Here is a 16,010-nt window from a genome sequence, read left to right as displayed (position 1 = left end):
GATGAGAGAATATTTGTCAGACAGATCAGAAAAGCTAGATTTTATTTCAGATCCACTTACCATTTTAAAGGGTGCCTAAGTATACAGTGAAATGTTGGGAACCATGCACAAAGTAGGTTAGAGTTGTATAGGCTAGCACTGCAGTTGCCCTGATTGATTTTTCATTCATTTCTACCTAGAATGCTGACGCACTAACTTAGTGTGCCAGGTAGGGTCTCTGCAGTCAGCAGAGCTGAGCGCTGCAGGGAAAATCTCTGCCAGCCTCAGAGTAATAATTAGGCAAATGAAGACCTGAAATAGATAACAAGGCATAAAATACAAGAGGTCTTATGCAGAGGGCTTAGGCTGATGTGTTCATGGCAATCACTTTTAAAACACTGCATTATCTAAATAAAAGAAATATATTCTCAAGCTTCTTTCAAGACACTAGGATTTTTTTAATAAGCTTCAAATAATATTATTAAATACTGCTACTTATGATATAGTCTTAATATAACGTACTAACAGAGAAAACACATTTTATTTTCTCACTTGCTTATAGCAAAGTTAGACATGAGTCTGACCTCAAGCCCCAGATCCAAACATCCCCAAATTTAGGGGAGTGCTCACTGTCAGAACCTAGATCAAAATCAGAAATTTGCAAATAGTCTCTATCCGTATAATACACTAACACCCCTATAATACACTATTTAAATAAATACTCATGAGGTGTATCGAATCCAGATCCAAATATGATTTGAGCCTATCTCTAGTTATAAGCTAATAACCACAAGTAGAGCAATTATACTGCAATTTTTCCCCATAGCAGAACTTTCATATCAGAATGCGAGGGACAAGAACAAGGACAGAATGTTAACAAACAAGGGTCCAACAGTCAATTGACCTTACCTTTGACAAAGGTGAATCTTATTGTTAAAATGGATTCTAGAATAATTAAAGTTTGAATTTTGCTTTCTTTAACAATTTTTGATGCAATGATTCAGTGATCTCTTGGGTAGTCTTTGCTGGACTGGTTCCTATGGTTCCAAGATGCTTTTCTCTGGTAAAACCCACAGAGAAAGACAGATAGTAATGTCACAATACCTTGCTCTGTCAACTGGTGACTCCCAATGTACTTAGGGAAAGCATTTTCTGTAATACCTTTAGGATGAAATTGGCCTATTGGGTCATCAGGCATTGTACAAGCTTGACACCGCCATTCTATGAGATATGTCAGTTAACCCACTACAGGCTTGTCTTGTATAAAAACGTAAAAGGCATGTATAATTACATGCCTGTGGACTAAGCCAGGATCTTAATGCATGTCTTTGGAGGTGAAAGGCACTAGCTAGTCCCTCCTCCCCCCGCCCCCACAAAATAATGCAGGCAGCTATTCTCAGCTGGGAAATGGCCTGTAAGTGGCTGTTGCAGCCAGAACATAATTTAGAAAGGCTAACCTAGTTTGGAGGCTGATACCAAGAGCACAACAATGGTTTCCATTTCCATTGATGTGCTTCGTGCAGGAGCAAAATATCAGGAGTAATAGGTCATAGATGTCCAGTAATATGAGTCATTTCTCAAATGCCCTCTCTTAGTCCTCTATCAGGTTGCATACCACAGTCAGACATTTTTTTGTCCATGACTCTTCTCCATAATTTTTTTTTGGTAAGGCAGGCTTTGCACAACCAATCCTAGTAATGGTATGGTAGACCTGCATACCTCAGTGGTAAGGAGCATCTTTCTCTCTCTGCTACACAATCTGACTGCGTAGAAATAAAAGGTCAGTTGTCAGACTGAAGAGAGGTAACTAATTATGTCACCCAGGGGTCCATGCTGAGATGAATCCTATTTAACATATTCATAAATGCTCTGGATAACAGTTCTGACCTGATGTGGCTTCCCCTTGGTTTGGGTTTAGATCTACTGCTTCTTCCACAAAGAATAGGAAACTGCAAATTGGGAAGCTCACAGTTTTCCTTCCCTGTAAGTTTACCATGAGAGAGCATGATTGACCTCCTTGGATACTATATTTATCATCAGTGGGGCAGCTTTGTGCCTTACATTTCTGAAGCATAATGTCTAATATGAAAATATAACAGAACTCAGACTCATTAACCAAGTCCCCCTTATTCCTTTTGCTTCCTTAATATCACTCAAGAGCTAAACTAGGCAAACTGATCTCACCACCAAGAACAAACTTGAGTTTTGGCAGACAACTGGAGGCTACAGGCCCAAAAACACCCTATTGTGAAAACACCCTATTGTCTGGGGTATTTAACCCCAGGAACAAGCAGCATGGATGACCCAATGGGGCGTAATGGGACAATGTCCATAATGGGACAAAGGAGAAATTCCTGCGGCAGCAGTTATGATTTTTTAGCCACCCCTTAAATTATGACCAAAACCAAATAGGAAGTTGACATCCAATGCCGAGCACCAGAAGTGTTCAGGCCAGTCAAGCTCAGCAAGCTGCCCACCTTTCCAAACAGTTCCACTGGTGTCTCCCTTACCATTTCATTAGTCATAGATCATTTGTATCCTTGGGAGGTTGTGACAAATAGGTGCCAGATTGCCAGTATTTATGGATAACAAGTTGCCATAATAATCCTCTACGCATAGGCAGAATAGATCAATGAAAATGCAGCATGACTCCTCAGGAATATCTGAAACTTCCTTTACTCTACTGCTCCTCCAGAAAGAAAACAAGGTGAGGGAAATGTCTGAAGCATCTCTGCAGTGACTAAAGATAATGAGCTTTTATCATGAACACATAGGGACTCATATTTAACCAGCTGAAACCTGAAGATTCTATTTAGCACAGATTAGAAATGGTTTCTTTTTATTTTTTAGTCACTGACCTATTTGGATGCTGCTGGGTTTTTTTTTTCCAACTGTGGACCTTACAACAATAATTCATTATAGACAGATTACTACTATATTTTGTGACCATCCTGGAAAATAACAGTTTATAGACTACAGTTAATACAAAATTAGACACCATGAATGTACAAGGGTTTTGTAAAATGAAATCAAGGAGGATCACACTCTGCAAACTATAGTGCAGGGATCAGCAAACTATGGCACGTGGGCCATAAGTGGCACGCGAGGCAGGAGCTAATCCCCACTCCTACTCCCCTGTGCAGCCACTGGAGCCCTCCCTCTTCCCTGGCAGCAGTTTAGGAGCGCTGGTGCTGAGGCTCCTCAATGGCGCCTCTGAGGCTGGCCCAGGACCATGGTAGCAGTGCCTCCAGCCTCTGGGACTGGCCTGGGACCACGTGGCTGCAGTAGCAGGTCTGGGGCCAACCCAGGAATTATCTTTCCAGTGTCTGGGGCCAGCTCAGGACCATGTGGCCACAGTAGTGGCAGCAGCGCCTTTGGCCTGTGGGGCCAGCTCGGGACTGAGTGGCCGCAGAATTTGCTGCAAGCAAGCGCAAATCCAGATAAACCTCCCCAATCATGCCCAGACCCCCACACCTCAATCCCCCTCACTTGCTCCCCTCTTGAAGAAGCTGTACCTCTAGCTTTGCTCTGACACCCATGTTCCTGTACCCTCCCTCATGGTCAGACAACCTACCCAAATCTTGGTCTGCACCCTCCACCCTAGTCTGGACAGACACCTACCCTCACCATGCTCCTGCACCCACCATTGCTCCTGTACACTCCCTCCTGGCCACACACTACTCCATTCCTTGCTCCTGCTCCCTCCACCTGGCCAGACACCCTACTCCCAGCTTGCTTCTGTACCCTACCTTTACCCAGACTTTGCAACCTCTCCCTCTTCTGCATCCCACCTCCTGCACCTTATCCCTATCCCACTCGCTGGCAGCCCTGAATCGCATCCCAGGCCCTAAGGGGGTTCATAAAATCCACTATCTCCAAAACCCCTGAAAAGTAAATCTGGCCCATAGGAAAGCCTGAACCTCAGTCCTCCCTGTGCCTTCCCCTCACCCCATGAGGTTAGAGCATCAGAGGAGTGAGGTATCTCAGTTGAGGGCCAAATCAGTGAGGGCTGGGGGGTTTGGGAGAAGATTTTTTTGTTTCTCACTTGTGTGGCCCCCAACTGATTTTTCTGTGGGTCACTGGCCCCCTAACCCCCAAAAAGTTCCCCAGCCTGCCACAAATAAAGAAAACATTGAAACCTTTTTGTTGGACATAAATTAATATTTTACTTTATTTAAAATGAAGTTTGATAAACTAACATGAGAAAATTAAAATGTTTAGTCTATTTAATACATTAAATTAAACCACCATTCTCCCTAGTTGCAGTTAGTTCAGAAAATATGGTTACTGAATGTAGCCTGCGCCAAGCCTGCCCCTTTCCCGTCCTCCCACTGGCAGCACGCAGATCCATAAATAGAAGTGAATAAGTTAAATCTTGGCACGCTATAGTGGCTGCCTGTAATTCAAACACTGTAATTCAAGATCTACATTTAGTACATAAACCCTTAAACAATATTGGCTCAATTTATGTGAGTTGTTGTTTGGTGTCTCACCTCTTGTTAGGGCACTTGTCCTCAGCAAAATGGAATCGATGACAGACTTGTGTTATATTTTTGAGATCCTTTTAAAGTGATCCTCTTTTTAATATGACATGTTATAATAGCAATTTGGGCATTATTCATATATTTGAGAGAAGCAAAGTCAGCTATGACAGGGAGCCATGCTCTTTTGTTCTCAACCTAGTGCTAACATTGATTCAGTATATAATTATGTGGCAATTTAATTACTACTCTATTTGGACACTTAAAGCTTTGGATGGAATGTTTTTACTAATATGTACATTAAAATAAAATAAATATATTTGAGTAAGTCACTTAGGCCAGAATGCTGAAAGGTACTAAAACTAAGACACCTAAATACATATTTAAGCAACAGAAAGAAAGTGAGGGAGATTTTTCAAAGTCACTGATAGTTAGATATCCAGCTACACTAATTGTAGCTTGGTGTCTGGCTTCCAAAATTTCCTCCCAAAGTGCTTAATTTTAGATAATTGTTTTCCAAACTGTTACAACCATAGCACCATAGGGTTAGAAGAAACCACAAGGGTCATCTTATCCAATCATCTGCCAATATGCAGGAGTTCTCATTAATCTCTGCATTCCAGGTTTTTTGTCTGGTCAATGTGGCTGAAAGTTTCAAAAGCTGGTGCTTACAATTAGGCTGCTCACTCTGTATTTAGATAGATCTAGCAGATTTCTGAGCAGAAGGGCCTAATTTCTAGAGATGCTGAGCATGAACAGCTCCCACTGAAATTGAGTGTGAACTATGGATTTTCCAATACCTCCAAGCTTCAGGCCACACAGATAGAAACCTAAATATTAATTTACCAATCTATGTTTGGAAGTTTGAGCTGATAATAAATTACTCTCACCTCTAGGGGGAGGAGTAGTGTGAGGATTAACTCGTTACTGATTGCAAAGAGCCTCAAAGAAAGAAAACAGTAGAGAAGTACTAAGTATTTTCATTGTCACCTTTTCCTCACGTGGGTACTTCTACTACCGTAGTTTGTACTGCTTGTCTATATTATTTATGATACTGTGATACACCCAGGATACTTAAGCATGGGATGTCTTTACAGGTTGGACATCTCTAGTCCTGCACCCATGGGACCTGACTAGCCTGAATCAGAGAGTTTGCTGAACTTGGTGAGATCATTGCCAGACCCTCTGCTGCCAGTCTCTAGGGTCTGCTCACAGCCACTGGTTCCTGTGCCAGAGCCCCAGCCATTGCACTCCATTCCTAGGTGGAGATGCTGGGCTCCACTCTTAAGTGCTGGCTTCTGCCCTCTCCCCTTTCCTTCTCCTCCCCCTCCTCCTCTTACTCCCCCATTCTCCTCTCCCCTCCCCCCCCCCCCCCCCGGTAGTTGCTGAGCTCCAATCCCAGTCACTGGCCTTTGGCCCTGGGGCTCCGCTTTCAGCTGTCAGCCCAGCTCTATGGTCCATTAACATACGTGGTCCTGCTGCATCAGTTTTGTCCCATAAGTGCTCTAACTCAGGAGCACACATTGGGTCCCCAACAATACTGAATCACAGATAATGCTGGACTAGAGAGGTTCAACTTGTAGTTATTTAATATTTGTTTTGAATTTTAAATGAAGGGCTAAATGAGAAAGAATAATAATGCAGAACTGAGTTGTCATAGTCAATGGCTTAAAATTGTGAGGCATCTCTATTATTACCAATTATACTTTTAAAGGCACAAGATACAATTTTGACACTGTTTCTCTCTTCAATATGAAGCATTCATAGGTAAGCCCTGGACATGGTTTATGTGTTTAGTAAGAAAGAATTCTTGTATAATTTGATGATGTCTTCATATGTCATTAAGTCACAGCATTCTGATCTTCTCTTTCTAGGGTTCATTTTGTATAAATATCCTTGTTTTCCATTGCATGACAAAGAGAGCAAAGGGGAGGAGAGAAAAAGAAGAAGAAAGAAGAAGAAAGGATAAAAGAGTATGAAAGGAAAGTGGAGAAAGAAGCGGCTCTTTATTTTTTATTCACATGGTTTTACTATTTGTATGCCAACATTTTGATACATTGGTTTTTATAAATCCATTTTTCATTAAACAATGATCAATTATTTTTTCCCCCTTCTGCTATCTTTGTTCTTTGTGTCTTCATATAGGAAGGAAAATGTATGGTCTGAGTATGTTATTACGTGCACTAGTGCAAATCTGGAGTAACTCCATTGTAGAAACTGGAGATGTATTGATGTTGAGCTAGTGTAAGCACAAACGCTGTGGCTATACTACATCCCTCTGTCAGCAGAGGGATGTAAATGAGGCACTTTGAAAGTGCAAATGAAGCGGGAATTTAATACCCTGAGCTTCATTTGCATAATAGCATCATGGCGCTTTTTTGAAAAAGCACCATTTTGAAAGTAAAACCGCTGTCTAGACATGGTTCTTTTGAAAATGGCAGGTTTTTTCGAAAGATCCTGTACTCCTTGGATCCTGTACTCCTAGGAGTACAGGATCTTTTGAAAAAGCCTGTCATTTTTGAAGGAACCGCTTCTAGACCACGATTATATTTTCAAAATGGCATTTTTTTGAAAGAGCGCCATGATGCAATTATGCAAATGAAGCACAGGATATTTCATTTGCACTTTCGAAGTGCCTCATTTACATCCCTCTGCCAACAGAGGGACGTAGTCAAGACACAGCAAAAGAGAATAGGATTCTTGCATTTACATTGTGTGTTAGTATTGCATATGCAAGTGTCATGAAAGTGCAACTAGAGTAGAATCATAGAATCATAGAAAACTAGATCTGGAAGGGACCTCAAGAGGTCATCAAGTCCAGTCCCCTGGCCTTACGGCAGGACCAGAAACTGTCTAGACCATCCCTAATAGATGTCTATTTAACCTGCTCTTAAATATCTCCAGTGGTGGCGATTCCACAACTTCCCTAGGTAATTTATTCCAATGCTTAACCACCCTGACTGTTAGGAAGTTTTTCCTAATGTCCAACCTAAACCTGCCTTGCTGTAATTTAAGACCATTGCTTTTTGTCCTATCATCAGAGGCCAAGGAAAACAATTGTTCACCCTCCTCCTTGTAACATCCTTTTAGATAGGCAGCATAACACTCTTTTAGTAGGCACCACAACATAATCCTTCCAGATATTCTGCTCAGGGAATCCCCAATGAGCTCAGCAGAAGTTCCACAGTAGAGTAGAGGTACGATTGGACAGATTCATCATGTGTACAGTGATGATGCATATATTGATGCTATAGGCAGATATAGCTACTAGAGACTTCCAGTATCTTCCCGTGGGCTAAGATTTTCTAAAGTGCCATGGGGAGTTAGGTTTCCACTGAAAGTTGATGGAAGCTGGGGTCTCTGTTTGAGTTGTCTGACAATGAAAAATCAGATTCTTCTTCTACTTTGGAAAAGATATGGATTGGGCCCAAAGTGTGAGTCAAGACCCCAAACAAGGTTGTGCCATCAGCAGATGGAGTCATAGTAATCCCTAGACTGTCAAGGAAGCCATTTTTCTCGGCATGCATGATCTCACTTGTATGGTGCGTGAGGTCATGATGCATGGTGGATGGCATTTTGCTCTAAAGAAAATGGTGTCATCCATGCTGTCTGAGATCCTGGCAAGAAAAAAAATAATTAAAATGGGGTCATGCCAGGAAAGATTTGAGAGGCACTGGTGAATGGGAAAGGCAGATAATGTCAAACGAAGGAGAAAAGAAACTCAGCTCTCATCACTCAAAGAATTAAAGCAAATACGTCATTACTTTCCATATATGCCATATAGACCTTCCTGAGCTCTGTTAGATACAAGAACCAGGGTGGCAAGGGAAGGTTCACTTTAAGCCACCTTTTTGGTTTCTTGATCCTTGGCCTGAGTTGGAGCTAAAATGACCTGAAACATAATTCAGAGCAGTTTAAGGGCCCTGCTCTAATTCATACTGGCTGTGGAATACATGTGTACAATGTGATCTGGTTCCACCTCTCAAACCTCCTCTGATGTTCTCAGACACAGGAAAATAGTCCCCTTTCTCCTGCTTCCTGCTTTCCCAACTGGGCGGGGAGTGAGGTGGTGGGGGGAGGGGGGAGAGCAAGTGGCAAAGACTTGCAAGTTTTACAAGGCTCAAGTCTTGCATAGTTTCCATTAGTTAAAACAGCTATTCATTTCGGGGGGAAATAATTTTCCATATTTAACAAAATGTCCTGTGCTGCAAAATAAAACAGAAGTTTCCTTTTCTGGAGACATGCCAGAAACCTATGCCCTCAAGAGGAATTGGTGGAAAGTAGCAATAGACACATACAGGTGGGAGCTCCTGGTACGGCACTCTTGGGAACTGACCAGTCCCAAACGAGGAGGATGCCATACATGGGAGGTCAAAGCCAGCCCCTCTGTTGTCAGCCTCCAGCCTGTCCTGGGAGGGCTGCTACCTCCTGGCCTCCAGGCTCTGTTCCTGGCTGTTGACCCGACTCCACTCCCAGTCCTAGCCAGTCCCCCAGCCCAGCTCTGCTCCCAGCTACCAGACTCCTACATGCACTCGAAGCCCTGGTTGGACCCCCAGCCACCAGCCCGGCTCTGCTCTTAGCTCCGGCCCTGGCCGGGCTCTCAGCCACCAGCCCCTCTGTTGCCAAACTCCCAGCTGGTCCCCACTTCCAGTCACCAGTGCTCTCTAGTCCAGCAACATCCATTGTCCTTTCACTTAGATTCTCTAGGCCTCATTTCAGAACTCATAAAATGGGGAATAACAGTGCTTTCCTACCTCAGAGGGGTACTATGAGGATGAATAGATGAATAGACTGTGGGGTGATCCAAGAGTGTTAATCAGGGTGCAGGTGGAGAATATAAGTAACAAAGATAGGTGAAAGGGAAGGACTTTTTAGGTGCATCTACACAGCAGGAGTTAACTCAAAATAAGGTACACAAATTGAGCTACGTCGATTGCATAGCTTATTTCAAAATACCTTATTTTGAAATTGGGAGCATCTACACAGCACTTACTTTGAAATAGAGCACTCTACCTCTGATTTCCCTTACTCCTCATAAAATGAGGGTTACAAGAGTCAGAGAAAAAAGTTCTCCAGCTCGACATTATTTCAACATTATGTCAAAATAATGGCCAGCTGTGTAGACATGGACTATGTTATTTTGAAATAATGATGCTGTGTAGACATAGACTTCCAGATCAATTATAACTAAAAACAGCATATTTTGTTTTTCCTGATGCTTTATGCAATGTATATGTGTGTGTATGAATGTATGTGTGTGAACATATATTTCTTCAGAAAAAAGTGTTCTTTCATTTTTAACGTGTTTTCATCAGAATGTAGGGTGATTGAGACTGATAAATATTCTGGAAAGCATGTGTTATATAGTTATTTAGTTAACTTTTCTTTATCTAGATTATGTTGGAAACAAATGAAGAATTGCTGAGAACATGAATTTCTGACAAATACTCTTTGTCTAAAAATTTTAAAAAGTCTTTCAAAGTCTATTGCTTAACTTTGTTATTTCAGTATTATGCAGACATTAATATTTTAACAGTGCCAACAGCATAAACATCTCATGAGAATATCATAAAATCATCATAGTATGGCCTGAAAACAATTCTGTGATCTTATTGAATATTTCTTGTAAAGTAAATATTACACTCATGGAGTTACTATAAAAATAAAACTTAGCTGATTTATGGAGGGCTCAAGAATGAAATTGCCCATTTAATGAATTGCATGTACTAATATAACATTATGTAATTTATGAATTGTGGACCACTTTTTTATTGATGGAATTTTATAAGTGAAATAGTGCTAACCGCTGATAAATTTTTTAGTAACCTATTACGAATTGCCTTTGAAGACTCTGTTATTGTAACTTTTTGATACATACTGTAACTTAAATCCCATTTTTAACTGTTAATACCGTGTTACTTAAGTAACTCCATATTGTAACTGAAACTCCATTTTATACTTTGTACTGCCTTAACTCTGTTTAAAGTGTGTCTGTAATCTCATTTAAAAGAATGAATGTGGGTGTGTGTACAATGGGATCAGTCCCAGTGCCAGCCTCTCTTAGGCCATGTCCTCACTTGCAGCACCATAGAACAACATTCTAATGTTTGATTTATGAGTCTATTATAGACCAGTACATCTAATGCAGAGGGCAGCTCAGTCTGGCGCTTGTACTCCTCACGAGTAAGGGAAGCCAACAGGAATGTTTGCAGCAAGGATGGCAGCAGACTCCAGCTACATAGTCTACTATTCCTTAAACCCGTGATCACCAACCAGTAGATCGCGATCTACCAGTAGATCTCAGGGGCTCCAAGAGTAGCTCTTGAGCCTTCTCTGAACTGCGCACCTGCGCAGTATATTTACATTAGATTTCCTCATGTAATGTAGGCGGGGCTTCAAGGAAGGGGCGGGGCAGTAGATCTTCGCCTGTTCTGAGACTTAAAAAGTGATCTTGGGTGTAAAAAGGTTGGAGACCACTGCCTTAAACTGACTTTCAAGGTCTAGTATAGACCTGGCCTCAGTGAACAGCTGCCAGAACCACCCTGATGGAACAATGTGTGTGAGACCTGTGAAAGAACCTATGTACGAAAGAGAAAGACAAAAGCCCTATCAAGAAAAAAAGATCAAAGTTGCATCTGCCATTAACTGATGAGTCATGGTTATACAGTGCCCTGGGGCAGTGAGACAGACTCTAGGGACTAAAGCATATGAAAAGACAGGTGCAAAATTATAGGATTGGGTCTTTTAGTTCTATGATCATCCTCCAGGAACATCGGTGTACACCAACATGACCCAGCTCCTTCCGCATGTCTAGACCACTTGGCCAGTTGATTAGCATAACTAGCTGAGGCTGGTAATTATATCCATCTATTGAACTGTCTGTGTGAGTGTGTGTATCTGTGGTGGATAGTTTTATTTCCTTATCCCCCAAACAAGATTCTGCTAGTTCTATTTCTCTAAGGACATGTCTAGACTACGTTATAATTTCGAAAGAGGATATGCAAAGTCCGCTCTTCCTGAAAAAAGGAGGTTTATGAGGTTTTTCAAAAAAGGGGTTTTTTTTTCAGAAAAAACTGCATCCAGACTACTTTCACTTTCAAAGACCTGCTTTCAAAATTAGAACATAGTCTAGACATGCCCTAACTGTAACACTTACAGATACAATATCAAGCAGATAACTTCTATAGACTCTCCAGTCAGAGTCTTCAAAGAAGCAGATGATCAGTCTATGATGTCCCAAACTATAAATTATTAGCTCATATATTATATGTACACAGATTGTAACTATAGTTTGTATAGGTAATTCAAGGTACAAGTTTTAATTACAATAGGATATGTAATCCTCACTAAAAGAAGAAACTTCTTCTGTGTCTCCTTTTGTTGCAGTCCCAAACTCTTCTGACAGTTATAAATAAGATATATTCCAAGATGCAGAATCAGATTGTGTAGTACTCTATACTATTACAAACATGATCTTATCCAGGATTCAGTTCATTGGTTAAAAGGCAACAAAGGCATTAGGAATTCTGCATAAGCTTTTCTAAAACTCTTGCAGTCTTTTAGCTGATGTTTATTCTTTGTTCAATGAAATTTAGAACATCTTTACCTACAGAGCTTGGGTTACCGACAGATACTGAGTTACAGATGATGCTATCATTTACAAGCCTTTTAAAAGATGCGGAATTATTGCTTTCTCTTAGAATTAGTCTCCTGGAGGCATACATGAACAGTTTAAGCTGGCTTTCAAAACTTTATTACTTTACTAAATTGACTTGATACTTGAGGTGGGAGCGTTGTTACCTTAGGTTCAAATAAGTAAATACCTGCAAGATACAAATGAATGTAGGCACAGGTGGCTGGCCTAATCGCTTGGCTAGTGCAGTGAGCAGCCATATTGAAGAGTTGCATCTTACATGACTTCTAAGAACATCACTAATGATATGCATGGAACAACATAGAGTTGCCAACTATCTAATCACACAAAACTGAACACCCGTCCCCTGCTCCTTCAACAAGACTCTTCTCGCTCCATCCCCTCTCCCTCTGTTGCTAGCTCTCCCTCACCCTTACTCTCTTTCACCAGGGAGGGACAGCAAATTCGGTGCAGGAGGGAGAAACAATTCTGGCTAGGGGGAGGAGCTTCTGGGATAAGTCCAGAAGTGAGGAGTTTGATGTGCAGGAGGAAGCTCCTGGCTGGGATCAAGGTGTTTTGAGTGTGGGAGGGGGCTCGGGGTTTGGACAGGCATTTGAGATGTGGGCCTTAGCTGGGTAGAGTTTTGGATGTGGGAGGCAGTTCAGGGGTGGTATCTGGGAGGGAGTTTGGTTGTGGGAGGTACACAGGGCTGGGTTAGGGAATTGGGGACTTATTTGGGCAAGGGCTGTGGGTTGTGATGTATGAGGGATTCTGGGCTGGGGTTGAGGGGTTCAGAGTGCAGGAGGAGGGGGTCTGACCAGGGCCAGGGGTCAGGGTGTAGGAAGTTTGGGGTGTGGGCTCCAGCTGGGCAGTGCTTACCTCAGGCAGTTCCCAGAAGCAGATGACATGTCCAACTCCTAGGCAAAAGGCCATGGAGCTGTTCATGTTGCCTGCCCACCCTTACAGCTCCCACTGAACACAGTCCCTGGCCAAGGAAGCTACAGAGCTGGTGACTGGGGCAAGGACAGGGCAAGGAGCTTCCAAGGCCACCCCTGCTGGGCATGCCAATCACTTCCTGGAGCTGCAGGGAGCCTGCCTTAGCCCTGCTGACTGCTGACCAGACTCTTATGTCCTGGTCAGCAGTGATAACCAGAGACAGCAGGGTTCTCTTTTCAACCGGACATTCCAGTCACAGACTAGATGCTTGGCAACCCTAGGACAGAAATACAGTATCTTCATAAACCGTCTCTCTTCCTACCTCTAGATATCCATATTAGCGTTGCCGATTTAGGGATATAGGATGGTTTTAAAAGGAAAGGGAAATGGCAGCCTAAAGTGACAGAGTGAGAAGCTTACCACTGCCAAACTAATTTAACATCCATTGTCTTTGCCTTGCAAAGATACATAGTACAGTATGGCTTAGGTCAAGGACCAGAGAATAATACTGTGAAAGTTTCTTCTCATCAGACTTTCAACACTCTCCCTCCCCCTCCTCCCCACACTCTTTTTATAGGGGACTAATATAAAATATATGGGGCCTCTCAGAAGTGAAACATGCAGAACTAAGATTAAAAAGTTTGTAGCCATTTGATAATGCCATAATAACAAGATACCTTGGTAAGTAGAACTCTTCTAAATTGCTTCAGAAAATAGGCTACAGAAAACATAGTTCATGCTGTCTGATACAAAAGCAAAGTTATAGCACCATTTAGCTTCAGTGTGAAATATTTTCAAGGTTACTGAAGTGTGGCTGGAAAATCTATATTCAGGAAATCCCTTGATTCTTTGTTACAAAAATAAGTGCCCCGTAATGATCCATCAGGAAATGGAATATGTCGGAAACCACAGAAAGCACAGTGTTGGAGGAAAATACACAAACTGAAAGAGAGATTGGGAGAACAATAGTCCAAAGCCAAACTTTGAGTAGTGGTGTGTGGTGATCGGATCATATTTAGGAGCTATGCCAGAGGTAATTGGAGTGTCCTAAATAACAATGTAATTTCTTTCAGATGCCAGTAATATTTGCTGTCCTTGAGCTAAAAGTAAATTAAGGATTGGAATTCGTATTGTTCCTTGGTTTACAAAGCTGTGAAGATTGCTAAAAAGGGTTGATTTGCCATTCTCTGAATTGGAAACTCTGGGTGAGCAAAAAAGTGTATTGGTTTTGATTATGTCGGACAACTCCTTGGCCTATTCAACTAGAGAAGAAGCACAGCATATGACTATTTGAGATAAAGTAATAATAACTGACTGAAACTTAGTGGAATTCTACAAGGATACAAGTGGGATCCTATAAGATCTCTAATAAAAGAGAATATGAAACTTGTAAGACTCACCTACTCTGGGCTCCAGGGCCTCACTTGGTAAATCTTCTTGAGTGGTCTGCACTGTAGTTTCATTTATGTTGTGATGGAAAAGACTCAGTCCAGACCAACTTTCTGGTTTTGGCTTGGCCTACACCCAAAACTCAGGCTGAGCTAGCTTCATTGCTCAGAGCTGTGAAAAATGGCATGCTCTCTTCAGTGTAGTTAGGTCAATCTAACCCGGGGTAGATTTTTAATGGGACACCACTCCAAGATTTTTGGAAAGTGGTTGATGGCTGCACTCTTCCATGATATTAATGGAGGTGTGGGGTCTGTGATGGAGGTTGGGTGCAGAAAGGAGCTTGGGGTAAGAGATTGGAGTGCAGAAGGGAGATTGGAGTCTGGGAGGCTGTTTGGGTGAAGAAGGCAGTTGTGACCTAGAGCAGGGAACTAGAGTGCAGGGGTTTGAGATGTGATGTAGGGTAGGAGGGGATTGTGATCTGGGGCAGGAGACTGGGGTGCAAGATCTGGGAGTGGGGTATGGGTGTAAGAGGAGAACAGAGGATTAGGGTATGTTGAGTGGGGGGAGGAGGAGGGTAGAGGGTTGGGGCAGGAAAGGGATGGGGTGCCAGAAGCAGGATGTGGCCAAGAGAGTTACCTGCCAGCTGCCAAACTAGTCTGCCTGCCTGCAGAGCTAAGGCTTGCACAGCTTAAAAGATTTCTCAGCCAGCCAGCCTGCTTGCCAGGTCATGTGCTTCATTGAATAACTGAGCTGAGGAGAGGGGGTGTAGTTCTTCTTGGCTGCCTGTCATTCCAACAAAGAGCTCCCATTGGTCAGAAACCAGCCAATAGGATTGTGCTGGGGGTGTAGTGGCTCCTGAAACTTCTATCCTTCCCTCCACAGTTTTAAAACAGAAAAGGAGCCCTGCAGCCGCATTTCTGCATGACACACAGGGCAAGATGGGGAGCCTGCCTGGGACTCGTTGCTGCCTCTGAGGGCCAGATCAGGTGGGTTGGCAGACCAGATCCAGCCCCTGGGCTGTATTTTGTCCAGCCCTGACCTAACCTCTAATGTGGACACATCTATGGACTTCTTCTATTGACCTAGCTACTGTCTCTCACTGTAATTGGCTATGCTACTCTAGTGCCCCTAGTGAAGTGGTCTCCAACCTTTTCAAGCATGAGATCACTTTTTTGAATTTAAAAACAATTCAGGATCTACCTCAAACCCAAACACTCTTGCCCTGCCTCCTTCCCTGTGGAGATGGGGTACGGGGAGGGCGAGGGGCACTCTGATGACAGCATCGCCTCCTTTTCTTCCTGTGCCTTGCACAGCAAACAAGAGGTTCCTGGGGGTGAGGGCCAGCTCCAAGGCAGAGGGCAGGAGTAGCACGGCAATGCTGAGAGGTGCAGATGAAGTGCCAGCACTTGATAGCCTCCTGGCCAAATGTGTCAGGATCACCTGTCAAAGGCTCCAAGATCTTCCAGTACATCCCCATCTACTGGTTGGTGACTACTGGCCTAGTGCATGGGAAGGGAATATGGGAAGGTGAAACAGTTCTTTCCTGGTTGACTGAATGCTATTCACATAGAGAAGAGCTTTTAAGGAACCAA

The 16,010-nt window shown here is 42.7% G+C and overlaps 1 protein-coding gene across 4 annotated transcripts in view; it reads right to left on the bottom strand.

Moving 5' to 3' along the window:
• Window positions 1-16,010, bottom strand: part of HAPLN1 (hyaluronan and proteoglycan link protein 1) — an 89,351-nt gene that overhangs the window by 51,717 nt on the left and 21,624 nt on the right. Inside the window, exon 1 of one of the 4 annotated variants that reach the window (XM_075932192.1) lies at window positions 61-172. The exons of the other annotated variants lie outside the window; for them this stretch is intronic. The gene's annotated coding sequence lies outside the window, so the exon portion shown is untranslated. Of the gene's footprint in view, window positions 1-60; window positions 173-16,010 lie in introns of those variants that run through there. 4 annotated transcript variants of the gene reach the window in all.

Source organism: Pelodiscus sinensis, chromosome 6 (assembly GCF_049634645.1).
Source record: "Pelodiscus sinensis isolate JC-2024 chromosome 6, ASM4963464v1, whole genome shotgun sequence".
Classification (NCBI taxonomy): domain Eukaryota; kingdom Metazoa; phylum Chordata; order Testudines; family Trionychidae; genus Pelodiscus; species Pelodiscus sinensis.
This window is presented reverse-complemented; position numbering and strand designations above follow the sequence as displayed.